Below are 19,940 nucleotides of genomic sequence, written 5' to 3'. Positions count from 1 at the left end.
AATTTTTGGGCATCTCTGCATCTGTAATACTTCTTTTACAGTAGTCTATGCTTTCTTTGCTTTACTAACCTCTGAATCATTGGGTCTTTTCCCCTTTGAGACTACAATGTGATCCTGTGAAAACAGGCCTCAGTCCTTTTGCCTTGCCATTTGTTTTTCAATTTTAGGTTGAGGATCTGAATCTAGATGTTCTGATCTTATAAATTTTGAAAGGTCAGGAGAGTGAGCCTCCAGAAATCCAGGAGTCAAAGACCATAGCAGGTTTTATAGCTATTCAAACATTAATGCCCCAAGGAGCAAGGAGTGACCTTTGGGATCAGCCCAGCAATAGTTGAGACATGTCCTCATAAGGCAGTAATGATACATTTAATTTGTCCATGAATTGGGTGGGATTAATGCTATGAAGAAATTATTTTAAGTCTGAGAATGTTCTCCTTAGAGTCTGTGGTGGGACAGGAATATATGTTCTAGGTGTTGTGGAAAAATGTTCATCTTTTTGTTTCTCATATATTTTTGAAATAAATAGCCTTTTGTAAAAGCTAATTGATATTGAGTCCTTGAATAGAATTGGCATGCTACTCTCTGGTGGCTAACAGTGTGTGTGTGAGTCACAACTTTTGGAACATGGGGCCATTAATGTTAGAAAAGAGAACTCTTCCCCCACCTCCCCCCAGGATATCCTCATAGAGAGAAGTATAAGTCTTCACTCTGGCATGGTGAGTCCAGAACATGTTCACAACATATGTATGCAGTGCAGCATCCCAGGGTCATCTTTTGGGGACACTGTAAAACACCAGGAGATGGAGGTATATTACATGGGTTTTTAGGAGCTGAGTCACTTGCCACCATTCAGGCAGTGATCTTAACTGGATTTAATTTATTTTTTTCATTTTTGGAGGGCGGAGGGCAGAGCAATTGGGGTTAAGTGACCAAGGTCACATGGCTAGTAAGTGTTAAGTGTCTGAGGCCAGATTTGAACCCAGGTCCTCAAGACTCCAGGGCCAGTGATCTATTCACTGTGCCACCTGTAGCAGCAAGCACCCCAGCGTTCCCAGGGTGGCTGCCAGCACAGGTTCTTGGATCTGCTTTGATAAAGGAAAGCAACTCAAAATGGGTTAACAGGCTTACTTTAATCAGACATATATCGTTTACCTTGTTCAGGGGAAAAAGGTCAACATCCCGAACTTCAAAGTATACAGGCAGAATTATCAAGACAGAAACAGATCAAGTAGATAGCTTTCCAAACTGTCCAGCCATTACATCCATACCAAATCAACATCTGGGTTTTTCAAAGCCGGGGGGGCTCTGGACAACGGCTTCCCAGAATCCATATCAAATCACAGAACACTTCTCAAAGTGAGCCCCCAAAACAAAGCCTCACATTAGGGCTTATATAGCCTTCTCCTGGCTCAGAGAATGTAAGAACCTTTTGGACCCACTAGCCAATCAAAAAGTATCTACTGAAAAACAAGCCTTCCACCCCAGGCTCCAGGTGCACTTTAGCCTAGGGGCAGGGAAGATCTTTAAAATTTACATTCCCATTACACCACCTAGCCTCCCCTCCATGATTTTTTAAAGGTCATTGACCATGGCTCAATATTTATACCTACTAGTTCTTTTAGTATCTGAGAGTGTAGTTCACTTCAGCCAGATGTGTTGAACTCATTGTGGACAACTAAATGCTCTTTTACTTCCTATAAGTATGTCCAGGTCTGCCTGGTTCTTAAAAAAAAAAAAAAACCCAAAACCAAAAACCCAAACAACCCTTACTTGATTTGACACTAGTTATAATACACACACTTTCTTTCATTGTTAAATTCCTTTAGGGGTAACTAGGTGGCTCAGTGAAAAAGAGCACCGGTCCTAGAGTCATGAGGACCTGAGTTTTAAATCAGATCTCAGACACTTGACACTTACTAGCTGTGTGATCTTAAACAAGTCACTTAACCCCAATTGTCTTGCCTTCTCCCCTTCAAAAAAAAATCCTTTGAAAAAGCTGTTTATACTTGGTTTTCCACTTTCTTCTTTCTCTTATAAATCTTCTGCAACTTGGCTTCTGATGAAATCATTTGAGTGAAATTTTTTTTGACTCTTTGTGACTTCATTTGGTGTTTTTATGACAAAGATACAATTACTAGAGTGATTTGTCATTTCTTTCTCCAGATCATTTTATAAATGAAGAAAAAGAGTTAAGTAACATGCCCAGGATCATACATCTAGTAAGTGTCTGAGGCTGGATTTGAATGTATGAACATGAGTTTTCCTGATTCTAAGCCCAATGTTCCACCCACCACACCAGCTAGCTGCCCTTCAGTGCCCGTTACTGATTCTTCATCCATGTCACATGCTGAACCATGGTTATCCCTGAAGTCCCTGTCCTGGACCTTCTTTTTTTTGCTCTATACTATTTCACTTAATGATCTCATAACTTTCTGTGGATTCAATTATAATTTCATTTGTCATTTAATTATCACATAATTTATCAGTTATGGTCCCCAGACTTATAAATCCAGTCTTAGGTTTTCTGCTGAGCTTTAGTCACACATTTCCAACTGCCTTTTGGACAACTCAAACCATGTGTTCTATAGACCACCCAAACTCAACATGTCTTCTAAATCATATCTCGTTATCTTTCTCCCCGACACTAAACCATTCTCCCCTTTGAATATTTCTATTACTTTTGAGGATACCACCTTCCTCCCAGTCACCCAAGCCTGCAACCTCAGTGTCATCCTCAACCTCTCACTCTCATCCCACACATCTAATTCATGTCATCAAATTTTGTCATTTCTACCATATTATACATATATATGTGTGTGTATATATACATACACATTCTCTTTTCTACTTACACTTTTACCATTCTAGTTCAGGCTCTCATCCTCTTTTTTGTGGACTACTGCAATACCTTCTAATTGGTCTCCCTACCTCAAGTCACTCCTGACTCCAATTCATCCTCCACTGAGTTGTCAAGTTGATTTTTCTGAAGCTATAGCTCTGATCACATCATACTCAATGAGCCCCAGTGGCTCCCTATTATTTCCAAAATAAAATATAAATTGCTCTTATTTATTTATTTATTCATTTATCTATTTATTTATTGCTTTTTGGAGGGCAATTGGGGTTAAGTGACTTGCCCAAGGTCACACAGCTAGTTCTTATGTTAAGTGTCTGAGGCCATATTTGAACTCAGGTCCTCCTGACTCCAGGGCCGGTGCTCTATTCATTGCGCCACCTAGACACCCCTAAATTGCTCTTTTGACATTTAAATCTCTTCAAGACTTGTCTTCTTCCTATCTTCCTATCTTTCTTATACTTTATGTCCCACTACACACAATCCAGTACCCTCCACACTGTAAAAGCCAGTGACACTGGCCTTCTTGCTGTTCTTCACACAAAATGCTCTATTTTCCATCTTTATACCTTTGTACTATCAGTCCTTCACATTTGGAATGTTCTGTTCCACCATTTCTCCCTTAGTTACCCTGGTTATGTTCAAGACTCAACTGAGGGGCGGCTAGGTGGCTTAGTGAGTAAAGCACTGGCCCCGGAGTAAGGAGAACCTGGGTTTGGATCTAGCCTCAGACACTTAACACATACATACACATGCACGTGCGTGCACGCACACAGACACACAGACACACACACACACACACACACACACACACCTAGCCGTGTAACCTTGGGCAAGTTACTTAACCTCAATTGCCCTCCAAAAGGCAAAACAAATAAATAAATAAAAATAAAATATAATTTCGAGGCAGCCAAGTGGTGCAGTAAGAGCGCCGGCCCCAGAGTCAGGAGACCCAGGATCGGTTCCGGCCTCACATACTTAACACTCACACACAAAAAAAAAACTGGCCGTGTAACCTTGAGCAAGTTACTTAACCCTATTGTTTAAAAAAAAAAAGACTCAATTGAAATGCTACTTTCTACAGAAGACTTAACCAGTTCCCCTAGCTGTGAATGCCTTTCCTTTTCAGATTACCTTTCTCTATTCTGTACGTGCATATCTTATATGTATGTAGTCTTTGTGTATTGTCTCCTTAATTAGAATGTACACTCCTTGAAAGCTGGAACTGTTTTTGCCTTTACCTCATATCCTTGGTGCTTAAAACAGTGCCAAGAACATAGTAAACCCTTGATAAATTCTTGATGACTGACTTGCAAGTAGGTATCAACTCCCTATGAATCATTTTTGCTTTTTCCTTCCTAGTGCCAAGATCAATTTCCTTGGCAAAACAGCAACAGATGTGAACTAAGAACTAATCAGGTCTGTCTTTTCCCCATGATTAGTTATCATTGTCCCATCCAACCTGAGCAACTACAGTACCATACCTTGTTTGACTTTTTTTCAAAATAAACTAAAAATCCCTATCCTTTTTGTTGGCCTTGCCTTTCCTTAATATTAGTGGCAGCTCATTGTGAGCTTTAGTACTCCCAACAATCAATCAAACACTTAAGCATCTACTGTGTGACAAGAACTATGTTAAGTGCTAACACTATTCTCATAGCACCTTAAGAAAGGCTTTTATGTTACTCTTTTGTTGCCTGTTCAGATTTGCATTCTCTGTATGTCTTTTAAAATTCAAAGTTCATTGGTATGTTCCCTGTGAATCCCTATCAGTTTATATTAATAAATTTTTATCATACCTTTGCTTTTCATATTATAGTAATTTCAAAGTGTAATGCCCCTGCCAGTGAATAATCCATTCCCACCTTTGTGACAAAAAAAAGCCACTTGAGCAAAGCCTCTAATACACTGGCCCTATCTGCCAACATGCACCATATGCCACATTTCTTAGAGTAACATTATATTCCATGACTACATGAATGTGCCATCCTTTGTTGAATTATTCCTCAATTGAGTAGAACCTGTTTTGTTTCTACATTTTTGCTTCCGCAAGATGCTGGTATTATATGAGTATTTTGGTATACATAGGGACTTTTGTCTTTGACCCCTCTGATATATGTCTAGTAGCGTGATTGCTGGGTGAAAAGGAAGATAGTTTATTCATTTTTTCTCATAGAATTCCACATTGTTTTTCATAATGCTTGGACCCATTTATAGCTCCACAAATACTACATTAATTAGTGTGACTGTGATAGGATTTTATTATAGTGCTCCTAGGGGAATGAGTGGTGGAAGGACTCATACTTCCATTTCAGAAAAGGTGCACTTGCTCTCTGTGCGTTTCCAGTTGGTCATAATGATTCTTTTGGCTGCTGAGATGATTCGTTGCTGTCTTTCATTCCTGAAGAGGACCAAAATGACATCACTATGTTGGGGGCAAGATAGGTGTGTCTGACAGTGGCTGATCGGACGCATACAAGCTCAGAAGGCTTCACCACAGGTTAGACGCAAGTAGTCCATATGAACATTTTGGAATGGAGATGTCTCTAAATTTGTGCAATTCATGATGCCTGCACCAATGAAGCACTGCATGTGTGGAAGAGTGTGGAGTGATGTGACACAAGCCAGCCGGGAACTGTCTAGGCAGTCCCTTTATTTATTTGAGGGTAAGGGTTTATATACTATAGCAAAAGCAGTTACATCCTGTATTCTACTTCCTTGTACTTTATTCCATTGTGTGCACATGCAATCACTTCTTGGTTATCATGCCCTGTTCCCTTGCTAATCACAGAAGGATGCTGAGCTAACACTCTGAGCAACAATGTAGCCCTCACGAGGAGAGGGGCCTAGGGAAATCCTGACCCAGACTCTATCCATGATTGGACTAGCTCAGTACTGGCCCTCTAAAAACTTATACATTTCTTTTGGGTTACTGTAATTCTACTTTGCTGATAGAATACAGCACCTTCTTTGATGCAAGCATACCATGCTGGTTGACTGCGCCAGTGTCTCCCATGTCTCATAATCAATTTTAGTGAGATAGAACTTTGTGGATGGGCTAAAAGGGCAATCCCCGCCCCTAAAGCGTCCTTTTCTCTCTGACTTTGAATGACAAGGACAATCAACTCTCTGAAGTCCAGAATGTTGCTGGGCTCCCTCTCCTCCCCAGTAATGGGCTGCCATGAGTTCATTCACTTCTAAGCAGGCTTGTTCCTAGGATGAGGTTGCCTTCTATGTGTGTCTTCTCTCCTTTAATACAAGGTATGTGAGGTTTTGAAAGGAAGCTGGCATTTTTCTCTTCCTTGGCTGTAGATCAGTGGGCTATTTGGACTAGAGCCATCGTGGGGAAAATTGCTGAGAGAGAAGGGAGGCGGTATTATCCAAAGACATCTACTTGTTCCTGTTTGGGCTATACTGAAATGTAAAAAACAACTAATAAGTACCTCTCAGAAACTGTTTGCAAATGGCCCAAGAAGATCTGAATATTAGTTGATTGCAATCATTCTATTATTCTTTATTGCTTAGCACCTCCTTTCTGCATGGGAAAAAAATGAACTATTCCATACCTGATTTATTTTTATAGTCTCCTCATATCATCCTGCCCTGCTGAGAGAATCATTAGACTAGAGGTTAACAAATCTGAGGTAGGGGTAGAATTGAGGCACTTGAAACCTAACTCATCTCTTGAGAAGACCAGCAATGCCAGAACAGTGAGCTTAGAGTGAATCTGGAGGGAAGAGAAGGCAGGAGGTAGAAGGTAAACTGAGACTGGTGACTGGCTCACTGCAATCTAGGATAGCATCACAGATCACAATTTCACCTACACAGATTATTTCCATCTTTTAACATCTTTGTGGAGAGGAAGCTTGCTGTAGTGTGATACAGCTGGCTTCCAAATTCAGATGTGGGTTCAAATCAATCTATAACCCCTACTAGATGTATTAGCCTAGGTGTATCATTTATTCTTTTCTTCCTTCTTAGGTTCAAATCCCACACTGGACGTATATTTGCCACATGACCCTGTTTAAGTAACTTGAGTTCTTAGTGCCTCTTGAAGCTCTCCAAGTTAGATTTTTAAAGCTTTTTTGAGTTATGGACCCCTTTAGCAGTCTGGCGAAGTCTATGAATCCCTTCTTAGAATGTTTTTTAAATTCATAAAATAAAATACATAGAATTCCAAAGGAAATTAATCATACTGAAATAGTTATTAAAGTTTGTAGAACCCTGGTTCTAAGAAAACAGGTTGTAAAACATTTGTGAATCTGCATTGGTGGAATCTTAACCTGGTGCTCCATACACTGATGACATTGCAATTCTTGACAAAAAGAAAGCAACAACACTTTGCTGGACAAATACAGACTTTTTCTTTCTCTCTGACTTACCTTGTTTAACTTACTATGACTTACCACTAATTTTTCTTTTTTCTTAAAACTTTTCTTCTTCAGTTTGATTCATTCTTCTTCGGTTCAAGTCTTTTTTCTCTTTTATTTTTATTTTTTTGCTTTATTTTTTTTTAGAGGGGGGCTTTATACTAAAGTTGGGCTTGCTGCCTGGAGGGGGCGCTGTCCCAAGCCTCAGGGTTTTTTTGTGCAGCTATTTTCAGAGGTAGTTCTGGGTTCTTGCAGTTCTTAGAGTTCTTCCAGTTCTTTTGAGGTGGTATGATCTAAGGAGAAGTGAGTTTACTAGTTTCCTGACCTGTGCTCTGATCTGCGAGTGACCACAAGCTCTCTTTTCTGCCCTGGAACTGTGATGAGAGTCCCTATTTCCCTGTGGTTGCAAGCTCTGGTTTGCTAGTGTTCCTCCTTACTTTGAGACTGTGACTTGGGACTATGATCTAGAATTGTAGCACTGGATCCAATGCAGCAAAGTCCTGCACCTAGTGACAGCAAAGAGACCCCTGTAATCTCCTTCTGAGCAGGTGTCCAACCCCTTTACAATCTTTGGACTGAGAGGTCTGGAAGCATCTGCTGCCACTGCTGATTCAGTCACCCCCAAAGCCAGCTTATGGTTTCCTGTGGCATGGCTTGTGTCTTCACAGCCTGCATTGGACTGTGCTCCACTCTCAGTCTGATGCAACAGACCTTTCCTGCCAAACTTCTAAGTTTTCTTGGGTTGGAAAATTGTTTCACCTCATCTTTTTGTGGGTTCTGATGCTTCAGAATTTGTTTTGAGGCACTATTTAAAGTTCTTTTAAGGGGGATTTGGTAGAGCTCAGTTGAGTCTTTGCCTTTTCTCCTCCATGTTGGCTCTGCTTCTTCCTTTCCTTTTTAAAAAGTCAACATTTGGTTATGCTGTCTTGCTAAACATTGGACAAAAAGTTGTTCATATCAGGAGTTTCTTGCAAGGGAGAATGTAGCCAACTATTGAATATTTCTGCTTACAGCACAGTTTCTTAAAATAAGCCATTAATCTGAATCAAAGCCTTTCTGATTTATTTAAAACCTTGGACACTAATATTTTCAATTATGCTGATATGTGTTGTATTCAACTATCACAACCAGTAAGTTGTAAAGTCTGTTTTTAGCCATAAGAAATAATGATTAAAATCAAGAGCACAAATTTTGACAGTAAAAAAATGAACATTCATATTTCCTCTTCCCACCCTCCAATCTTTCTTCTCTCTAATCTGATCTTGATACAAAAAGGTTTAGTTTCTACTGGGATTTTAAGGGCTTCCCAATTTTGTTCTTCTGTTTTCATTCTCAAAATTGAATCCTAGGTAGCAGAATCACAGAAGCAAAGACTGTCAGATTAGAAAGGGACCTTGATGGTCATTTGGTGCATTCTGTACTTGTAAAAGAATCTCTAATATAACATACTTGACAAGTGGTCAACTATCCTTCGCATGAAGATCTCCAAAGACAGGTTATCCATCACTACCCAAGATAAACCATTTCATGTCTATCATAATGAATAATCACTTATTGGCTTAATAATGATCCTAGGGTCTGTATTCCAAAGAGATCATAAAATGGGAAAAGGACCCACATGTACAAAAATATTTATAGCAGCTCTTTTTGTGGAGGCAAAGAATTGGAAATTGAGGGGATGTCCATCAATTGGGGAATGGCTGAACAAGTTGTGGTATATGAATGTAAGGGAATACAATTGTGCTATAAGAAATGATGACCAGGTACAAGCAGAAAAACCTAGAAAAGACTTACATGAACTGATGCTTAGTGAAAAGCAAAGAACCAGGAGAACATTGTACACAACAACAGCCACATTGTGGAATGAGTAACCTTGATAGACCTAGCTCTTGACAGCAATGCAAGAATCTAAGGCAACTCCAAAAGATTCACAATGGAAAATGCTATCCACATCCAGAGAGAACTTTGGAGTCTGAATATGGGTGGAAGCATAATATTTCCTTTCCTTTCCTTTTCTTTTGTTGTTTTGTTTTATTTCTTCTTTTTCATAGTTCCTCCCATTAGTTCTAATTCTTCTTTACATCATGACTAATGTGAAAATAGGTTTAATATGAAAGTATAAGTAGAACCTACATCAGATTGTATGTCATTTGGGGATGGGAGAGAAAATCAAAACTCAAAATCTTATACAAGTGAATATAAAAACTAAAAATACAGTATTAAAGGAAAAAAATAAAAAAAGAATGATCCTAGGTTCTCATTATAGATATCAGTAGAGAAAATTGTTGATTGAATTGGGGTCCTTGGTATGGAACATAAGATGTGTAGAATTTAAACCTACAAGTGAAATTTAAAGATACTATCTGGATTTTTAAAAAAATTCTATTTCATTTTTCAAATGCTTTATTAACTTCAGATTTACATTATTCGTTTTCTCCAGATTTTGAGTTACAGATTTTCTCCCCTACCAACTGCCCCAAAATAGCAGTGCCACAGGATATCCGCTCCTCCAATCTGCTCTCTCCCATATCTTCTCCCATACCCCCTTTGACTTTTCCAGTAGGGCAGGTGGATCTCTATGCCCCAGTGCCTGTATAACTTATTTCGCAATTACATGTAAAATAGTATTAATAATGGCATATATATATATTTAAACATTTGATTTTAAAGGTTTGAATTCCAGATTCATTTTCTTCCTCCCTTGTCACCCACCCTTACTGGGAAGATAAGCAATTCAGTATAGGTTGTACATGTGTAGCTAATGCAAAACATTACCATAGTAGATATATTGTAAAAGACTGATTATATTTCTCTCCCTCCTATCCCACCTCCCACTTGTTCTATTCTCCACTTTGATCCTGTCCGTTTTCAAAAGTGGGTGCTTCCAACTTCCTTCCCCCCTAGCCTGCCCTCCCTTCCATCATCCCCCCTCTCACCCTCTTCCCCTTTACTCTCTTGTAGGGTGAGATACCCTATTTAGTGTGTATGTCATTCCCTCCCCAAGCCAAACTCAATGAGATAAGGTTGACCCATTCCCTTTAGCCTTCCTATTCTTCCTCTCCATTGTAACCATTTTCCATTGCCTCTTCTATATGAGATAGTGTTTACCCCATTCTGTCTCTCCCCATCTCCTCTCATTATATTCCTCTCTCATCTCTTGATTTCACTTTTTAAGTATCATCCCTTCCTATTAAATTGGTCCTGTGCCTTCTATCAATGTATACTTGTAAATATATATAGACACATTCACATATGTATTCATATATAGACATATATATTTATTTATATGAAGTTTCATCAGTTACAATTATCATTTTTCCATGTAGGAATGTTAATAGTTCAACTTTGATAAATTCTTTGTGATTTCTTTTCCCTGTTTAGCTTCTCATGCTTCTCTTGCTTCTTGTATCTGAATGTCAAATTTTCTATTCAACTCTGGTTTTTTCATCAAGAATGCTTCAAAATCCTCCATTCCACTAAATGACCATATTTTCCCCTGAAACATGATACTCAGTTTTGCTGGGTAGATGATTCTTGGTTTTAATCCCAGCTCCTTTGCCCTCCAGAATATCACATTCCAAGCCCTTCAATCCCTCGGTGTAGAAGCTGCCAGATCCTGAGTTATCCTGATTGTGTTTCCACAATATTCAAATTGTTTCTTCCTGGCTGCTTGTAATATTCTCTCCTTGATCTGGGAATTTTGGAACCTGGCTATAATATTCCTAGGAGTTTTCTTTTTGGGATCTTTTTCAGGCGGTGATTGATGGATTCTTTCAGACTCTATTTTGCCCTCTGGCTCTAAAACATCAGGGTAATTTACCTTGAGAATTTCTTGGAGGATGATTTCTAGGTTATTTCTTTGATCATGGCTTTCAGGTAGTCCAACAGTTTTTAAATTTTCTCTCCTTGATCTGTTTTCCATGTCAGTGGTTTTTCCAATGAGATATTTCACATTGCCTTCTATTCTTTCATTTGTTTGGATCTGTTCAACAGCATCTTAATTTCTCATAAAGTCATTTAGCTTCCATTTGCTCCAATCTAATTCTGAAGCAATGATTCTCCTCAGTGAGATTTTGAGATTCTTTTTGCATCTGGCAAATTCAGCTTTTTAAGGCTTTCTTCTCCTCATTGCCTTTTTGAGCCTCTTTTCCCATTTGAGTTAGTCTATTTTTTAAGGTCTTATTTTCCTCAGTCAGGCTGACTCTCATTTCGTAATTTTCTTGTATTGTTCTCATTTCTCTTCCCGATTTTTCCTCCACTTCTCTTATCTGCTTCTTAAGATCCTCTATGGCTTGTAACCAGTTCGTATTTTTCTTGGAAACTTTTGGTGCAGGAGTTCTGACTTCACTGTATTCCTCCCATTCCATGCTTTTCTCCTTTTTGTCCCCAAAATAGGAGTCTAATGTTGGATTCTTCTGCTTGATTTGCTTTCTATGCCTGTTCATGTCGCCACTCAGTCACTTCACTTTTTTGAGTTTTTTGCCACAGTAGGACTCTGCCACCAGACAGGGGACCTTCGTTCCAAACACTGGGGTTTGGTTACCCCAGTTCAATTCAATCGTAACCTAACCAACTCAGCTGCCAGAGGTATTAGTTGGGAGCCTGTCTGAAGCCTCCACACACTCTAGCAAACTGGACACACTCCCCAGGAGCTCCACCCTAGACTGCAATCCAGATCGAAGCAGGTTAAAGCAAGAGTGATTACCCCTCAGACTGGTTGCTTGGTCCCCCTACACTCTGCAGGCCAGGAGCTGAAGCTGCTCATAACTGCAGCCCTCAGCAGCTTCTCACCCTGGGGGCAAAAGCCGATGCACTCCCAACTATTGGGTCCCAAAGTCCGCACTGCACTGTCCTTACTTTGTCCTTAGCATCTATGTAATTCTGGATTGCCACAGCTGCTGGTTATCTGGAGTCCCTCCAGTTGGTGGTTGGTCAGGCCCACCCTGGGCCTAAAACCTTGGTGTGGGGCTGGGCTTGGCTCCCAGAGCTCTGTGCTGGCCAGTTCCTGCTGGCCTGTTCTCAGTGGGAGGTTAGCTTCTCTGTGTCATTTCTGTGGGTTCTGTAGCTCCAAAGTTTGTTTAAAGTTCCCTTTTACAAGAATTGGAAGTGGTGGGACCTGGAGCTGCACGGAGGTCCTGTTTCTGCTCCCTACTATCTGGATTTTCTGAACCCTCTTTCCCCTCTATATTATTTTGTTTGTTGATTTTATCAGCTCCCATGGATTCAATTATCATTTCTATGCTGATGATTTTCAAATTTAGTTATTCAATAGTAACCTAAATGCTTATTGGACATCTCAAATTAGATATCTTATAGACATTTTAGATTTAACGTGTCCAAAATTGACCTCATTACCTTTTCCCTAAAACTATTCCCTTTTCCTAATTTTCTTATTATTATCAAGGACACTAGCATCCTCCCAGTAACCCAGGTTCACAATCTACTTGTCTCTCTTAACTCCTCACTCTCTCTCTCCCATATCCAACCAGTTGCCAAATCCTATCATTTCTATGTTTACTATATCTCATATATACCTCTTCTCTTTGTCTTACATTGCCACAGCCCGGCCACAAGTCCTCATGATCTGGACAAGTCCTCATGACCTGGACTACTGAAATAGCTTTTTGATTGTTTTTCTTACCTCAAGTAGCTACTCTAGGGGTGGGGAACTGTGGCCTCTAGGCCACATGTGGCCATCTAGGTCCTCAAGTGCAGCCCTTTGACTGAATCCAAACTTCTTGAAGGACCTAAAGGGCCACATGTGACCTTGTGGCTGCAGGTTCCTCACACCAGATCTACTCATCCCAGTCCATTCTATACCCAGATACTAAAGTTATCTTCGTAAAACACAAGTCTGACCATTACCCTCTCCCACTGCTCTCACCTCCCTGCTTTTCTACTCAATAGGCTCCAGTATTTCTCTCTTACCTCCAGAATCAAATATAAATTCTGACTGGTTTTTAAAACTCCTTCATAACCTTGCCTCCTCCTACTTTTCCAATCTTCTTACACTTTACTCCTCATGAACTGTGATCCAGCAACCTAGAGCTCATTGTCATTCCCGAAACCTGGCACTCACTCCATCTCTTGACTACATTTTTTTCCAACAATATATCAAATTATTTTTATTTATTTATTTTACCCCACACATTTTACTTGGCTGTACCCAAGATCTGGGATATTTCCCTTGTTTTTATCTTCCAGCTCCCATGTCTTCCTTAAAACTCCCAGCTGAAATACTACCTTCTGCAAAAAGCCTTTCTTACTCTTAATTCTAGTGCGTCACCTATGTTAATTATCTCCAATTTATCCTGTATATGTCTTGTTTGCACATGGTTGATTACATGTGTCTACCAATTAGACAGTGAGTTCCTTGAGGGCAGATTTTTTTTCTTAAACTTTTTTGGGATCCCAAGCACTTACCCCAGTATCTGGTACCTAGTAGGTGCTTAATAAATATGTGCTAACTTGACTTTTAGTTGTGTTTTGACACTTAGTATGTGTATAGCCATATTGTTCATCCTTTCTGAACTCATTTCCTATTCTCTAAGTGGCAAAGATAATATGTACAATATCTTACAGGATGATTATGAGGAAAGTACTCTGAAACCATTCAAGTGATCCAGAAACATACTTATAAATTCTTTATATTAGTATATACTAGAAGTAATGGTTAGCTCTGGGTCAGATTTTCATTCTCAAAGGAAACAAATGTTTAAGAAAATGATCTCATTTCCTTGAAAAATTTAAGTTGTCTTTTACTCCCTTATAGGAAGCACGAACATCAAATTCTTCTAATATTGAAGAAATGTAAATGGAAAGAACAATGTGTTTGAAGACAAATGACCCAGGGTGAATCCTGCATCTGGCACTTACTAAATGTGACTTTGGTCAAGGACTTAAACTCTGGGGGTCTCAATTTTCTCATCCGTAAAATAAGGATGTAGAATTAAGTGATCTCTAAAGTCCTTTGGAAGGATTCTAAATCCAATGATCCTTTCCTTCTTATTGTAGCTAGCTTAGTTCAGGAAGATTGACCTTCTGTTACTAATTTAAAGGAAAAAGTCCAATACTTGTATCATCAGGGCTTCATAAATTATCTCATAACAGTGGTGTCTAGACATGAAAAAATATTTTAAGATATATATATGTACATATACATATCATATATATTATTCAGGCTTAAGAGGAAGACAGTTGGAGAAATAGGACTAAATGCAGTTTTTACTCTGTCTCATAAATACCTGGTTTGTGTAATTAGGGTAGAGTTTGGAAATATGAGCATATTAGAGGATTAATGTACTTATTTCATACACCAAAGAAGAATTTTTAGAACAAGGAAGAAATTGTTTTGTGATTTACTTTGCTATTGTTATGTTGCCAATAATCCATTTTCATACACTGATTCTTTTCCCCTAGAAAATTTCAGTAAATAAGTCTATGCTTTATCTCACAAAAATGAGGCATTCAGTTTATATCAAGAAATATTATCACAAAGTTCATGCTTTTGTTTTCTCAGTAAACTAATTATGCCAGTTTGAATTAGTTAACTTTGTAAGCTGAACCATTTCAGCATTCATATGAATGTGTTAACAGCTACACCAAGTACCTCAGGCCCCATTTTCTCTTCCCAACCTTCTATGCTTTAGTAATAGTTTGGGAGTAATTTTATTTTATTTTATTTTTTTACAAAGAGAATTGTTTATATGATATAATCTCATAGATATCTTTTGTTTCAACTGTATTAGAGGCTTTGACATTTTAATTAATTTTAGGTTCATGTTGGTTTAAAGTACTGTTGCACATTTGAAGCTGATGTTAAAAATCAACTAGTCCAACATTTCTCTCTTATTATGCTATGTCAACAGTCACCATAAGTACTCAGAACATAGTCATAGGATCATGGATTTACAGCTGGCAAGGACCTGAAAAGCCATTTAGTCCACTCTATCAATTTACAGATGAGGAAATGGATGCCCAGAGAGATTAAATAATTGCATACAGGTAATAAAGTGCAGAAGCAGGATCTGAATCCAAGTCTCTTGACTCCAAATACATCATTCTTTCCCCTGTACCATGAAGAAGATGAGTAGGGTTAACATGCATGGTTAATTCTAGCATAGTGGGTAGTGATGGCTCTGGTGCCTGTAAGTGGCAGCTGTGGCATTTTTTGTGTGTGTGTGGGCATTCTTCCTTTTTTCAACAATGTTCATTCATTCATTTGATAAACATTTATTAAGTACTTTTGTTGTTCAGTCGTTTCACTAGTGTCCAGCTCTTTGTGATCCCCATTTGGGGTTTTCTTGGCAAAGATACTGGAGTGATTTGTCATTTCCTTCTCCAGCTCATTTTACAGATGAAGAAACTGAGGCAAACAGGGTTAAGTGACTTGTCCAGGGTCACACACCCAGGAAGTGACTGTGGCCAGATCTGATCTATCTATTGGGTCACTTAGCTGTTTTATTAAATACTTACTATACATGTAAAGGCCTGAGTGATGTGGACCTGGAATCAGGAAAATGTGAGTCTAAATCTGACCTCACACATCACACTAGCATTGTAATCATGAGCAAGTCACTTAGTCTCTGCCTTATTTTGTAAAATAGGAATGCTAATAGCATTCCTCATTTGTAAAACACAAATACGAATAGCACACCTCCTCCCCATCAAATGGTACAATATTTGTAAAGTACTTTGCAAATCTTAAAGAGCTTTATTGTTGTTGTTAGTGGACTGGAAGCTGGGAGACTAATTTTGGCTTTGTGACTAACTGGTAAGGCATTTCACCTCTGAGGACCTCAGTTTCCTCATCTGTAAAATAAAGAGTTTGGACTAGATGATTTCTAAGACTCCTTCTAACACTATTGTTAGAGGGTTCTCTCTGTCTCTGTCTCTTCCCCCTTTCCTCTTCGATTTCTCCACTGCCTGTTTTGCCTAACTCTCCCCTCTTGTCCCCAATCCCTAAGGTTTGCCAGTGACTCACTTATGGCCCCACTAGTGGCACTCAGGGCTAAAGAGTTTTGCTGATCCCGGCTCTTATAGTTGCTGTCCCAAACCCCATAATGTCTAATGTCTGTCACAATATTTCTAGTAAGAGAACTCTTGGCTATGTATCTGTGCTGCTTTTTGTCCTCACCTTGACAAAAAGGATGAGATTCACAGTTTTGCTCTGTAGCTTGATTTACTGTTAATAGCAGTTTCTACCTCCCCCCCTCCCCAGCAGCTGTTCTTATTCTTGTAACCACTTAAAAAAATCTTGAATTTGGATATACAGTCACTTTGCTTCTCTTCAGAGATCCATCTATAACTGTCATAGCCTTTTCATTCCTCTCCTTTTGCATAGGTTTCTTTTATGTGAAAAGTGATTTGCATTTGTCTTTAATTCTTAATTTGCCTTTGCATTTACTCTGGATGTAACACACAGCAGAATTTGCATTTTGTCTTCATTTCCATTCTCAGGGACTGGGACTGTCTAAGGTGTAAACCACAGATATGTAGGAGAGCTAGTTTGCTAAGTAGGGAGGTTTAGCCTCGATGAACTCTTTTCCACTGTGTTTCAGATGTCCACAATCACACTGTGAATATCCTGTGTTTTTGATCCCCTGGTCATTGAGTTCCATTGGCATTATAACAAGCTTTAAGCCTTTAAGTCATTGCAGTTTGTGTTAATTCCTCAGGACAGGCAGCCTGATGGAATGTAAAGAGGCAAGAATTCAGGACACTTGGGTTAATTCTGGTTCAACCACTAGCTAACGATGTGACCCTCCGATCAGTCACCCAGTCACTTAACATCCTTAGGTCTCTGATTCCTTGTATGTAAAATGGGGCTAATGATATCTCTTGACTATTTCACAAGGTGGATGTGAGGATTGAATGAGATTAGAGAGGTGAAAATACTTCAAAAAGTATAATTTTAAATTTGCTTCAGTACTTATGGTGCAATGGAATGTGACCTCAGGCAAATTTCTTTATCTTTCTTGGACCTTAGTTTCCTTACCTGTAAAATGAGAGTGTTGCTTCCAACTTCAAATCCAGGATCCTATGATCCTACTTCAAGAACTGTATTTTCCTTGGTGTGAACACTCCTTTTACTGAGACAAATTGCAATCCTTTTATAACTCAGTAGAAGACCTTTGAAAGTTGTTATGGGGTCAAAAATTCATCATCCTCAGACTAACCTGGAGATGATCTCTGCACTTAGCTAGACTGGTCCTTGAACACAGGTATACTGTCTGTCACTTGGCTCATACTTAAAGTATTTTTAGCATGGTAAAACCTACCAGAGCTTCAGCTCAATTCAAGTAGCCTTTAAGAACTCAGGGTCTCGTTGATGCCATGATAAAGAATTCAAGTAAGAACTGAATGGAAAAAAATAATTTATGCCAATATCTCTGATTTATTTTTAGGGGATGTGTGGTAATCTCAGTAGGTATAGCTCAGATATAGATGGTTCTAGGCTAGATTTGCAACATAGCTTTACCACCTTCTCCTCCTGTTTTGGTTCATAGTCTGTGTAGATACTGGAGCATCATATTTGTCAAAAAGACATTCTTGGACCACTTTGTTCATCACAATGAATATATGAGGGGAGGAAAACCCAGGCCCCAACCTTTCTTTCTTTCCAACTTCTAGTCTAATCTTGTTTGTTAGAGTGCATCAATGAACTCTTCTATTTGGTTGCTCTTTGATGAGTGGCTATTTGGTTGAAATCTGAGCTTTGTTCCATGAAGTTTTACTGACAATCAGCACCCTTTCTAAGTTACTGTTGCTTCTCGTAATTGGAGGTTGAATTTTCCATTGAGTTCTGGCTTTTTTATTAAGAAGGTCTGGAACTCTGTTATATCATTGAATGACCATCTCTTTGCCTGGAAGAATATGCTCAGTCTCGCTGGGTATGTGATCCTTGGTTGTAATTCGAGCTGTTTTGCCTTCCTGAAAATTGTATTCCACTGCCTCCGATCTTTCAGTGTAGAGGCTGACAAATCCTGTGCAATCCTCACTGTGGACCCTCGATATTTGAATTGTTTCTTTCTGGCCGCTTGAAGTATTTTCTCTTTTATCTGGTAGTTCTGGAGTTTGGCCACAACGTTTCGAGGATTTTTCAGTTTGGGATCTCTTACAGCAGGTGTCTGGTGGATTCTGTCAATTTCTATTTTCCCCTCAGGTTCTAGTATCTCAGGGCAGTTTTCCTTAACGAGCTCTTGGAGAATGTTGTCCAGGCTCATTTTTTCATCATAATTTTCTGGTAGGCCTATGATTCTCAGATTATCTCTCCTGGATCTGTTTTCCAGGTCAGTTATTTTTTTCTTTGAGGTATTTTACCTCTTTTTCTAATTTTTCATTTTTGTTGTTTTGCTTGGCTAATTCTTGGTTCCTTAGAGAGTTATTTATTTCTATTTGTTTAATTCTGGTTTTTAGCAAATTATTTTCCTTGGTTAATTTTTGAAGCTCCTTTTCCATACCATACACTTTTCTTTTTAGAGAGATGTTTTCCTCATTATAATGTTTTTCAAATTCTGCTATTTTCGTTTTGAGAGAATTATTCATTTTGTCTTCTATCTCTCTCATTTTGCTTTCAAAGTTCCTTTTGATCTCATCTAGGATAGCCTTCTGTGCTTGGGATCCATTCCCTGTTGAAGTCTCAGCTGTGGGTGTGGAGTCCACAGTGTCTCCCTCTGAGGTTGGTTCCTCCCTCTGAGGATAGTAGGACTCTAGAGTCTTTGTCTTTGTAGTCTGCTTTCTACCCATTTTGAGGCAGTGTCCTAGCCACGCCCTTCCTCTAGGATCCCAAGCCTTTACTGTAGAGGGTTTTGCCCTGGGGCAAGAGTTACTATATTTTCAGGGTCAGAGGGGGGTTTGGAGCAAGTGGGGTTCACTCTGCCATCCTTGTCTTTGGAGGTCCTGAAAGGGGCTTTTTAAAAAAAAAAAAAAGATTTCTGGGCTATGAAGTGGTAGCCCCAGGAGTGTTTGCTGTCCAGTATAGGGGCCCCTGTATTTGCTTCTTACCTTGCTCTTTCCAGTCCCAGCCCTTTGGTGATAGGCCTGGTAGTGGACCTTGTGGTTGGTGGGAAAACTTGCCCTCCGAGTTGATCAGACCCCTTCCCGGCCTGCGCCCGCCTCGCTGCCGCCGTCGCACCTTCCCGCGCAGGCCACCGTGCCGTCGCCCGCTATTATTCCTTATTAGAACTTGTCCTTAGCATCTATGTATTGATAAATCTGGAAATGGCCACAGCTGCTGCTGATCTGGAGTCCCTCTTGGGAGTAATTTTAAAACATTTAATGGAACTAAGCATAAAATATATGCAAAACGAGTCACCTGAACAACTAAAAAGTAGCAAAAGTCATATAGCACCACAACAAATATAAAAGAAGGGTTTGAACAGCTTGGGGACTGCAGGGTTTTGCAGCTATTGAAATAAAAATATGTAAGGTATCCTTTTATTTTCTGTATGTCTCAAGTCTTTTTTTAGACCCTCCCATTTACAATTTAATCATTCTTAAAGTAAAAGGAAGATGGGAGGCGCAGAACTGAGGAAGAAAAATGTACCTCACATTTAGAATTAGCTCAAATAATTAAGGGAATTAGTATCAGAAGCAAAACAGGCTCTTTAGGAGAGGACAGGTTAAAAAGAGAAGGATAAACAAAAGTGAAGAGGATGGAGGGAAACACACAATTAGCAATTATAACAGTGAATGTGAATATAATGAACTCACTC

This window comes from Petaurus breviceps, unplaced genomic scaffold, assembly GCF_028583685.1.
Source record: "Petaurus breviceps papuanus isolate PSGF00001 unplaced genomic scaffold, PetGlider_PUasm1.0 184, whole genome shotgun sequence".
NCBI lineage: Eukaryota > Metazoa > Chordata > Mammalia > Diprotodontia > Petauridae > Petaurus > Petaurus breviceps.
The sequence above is the reverse complement of the archived record's forward strand: the minus strand, read 5'-3'. Positions refer to the sequence as shown.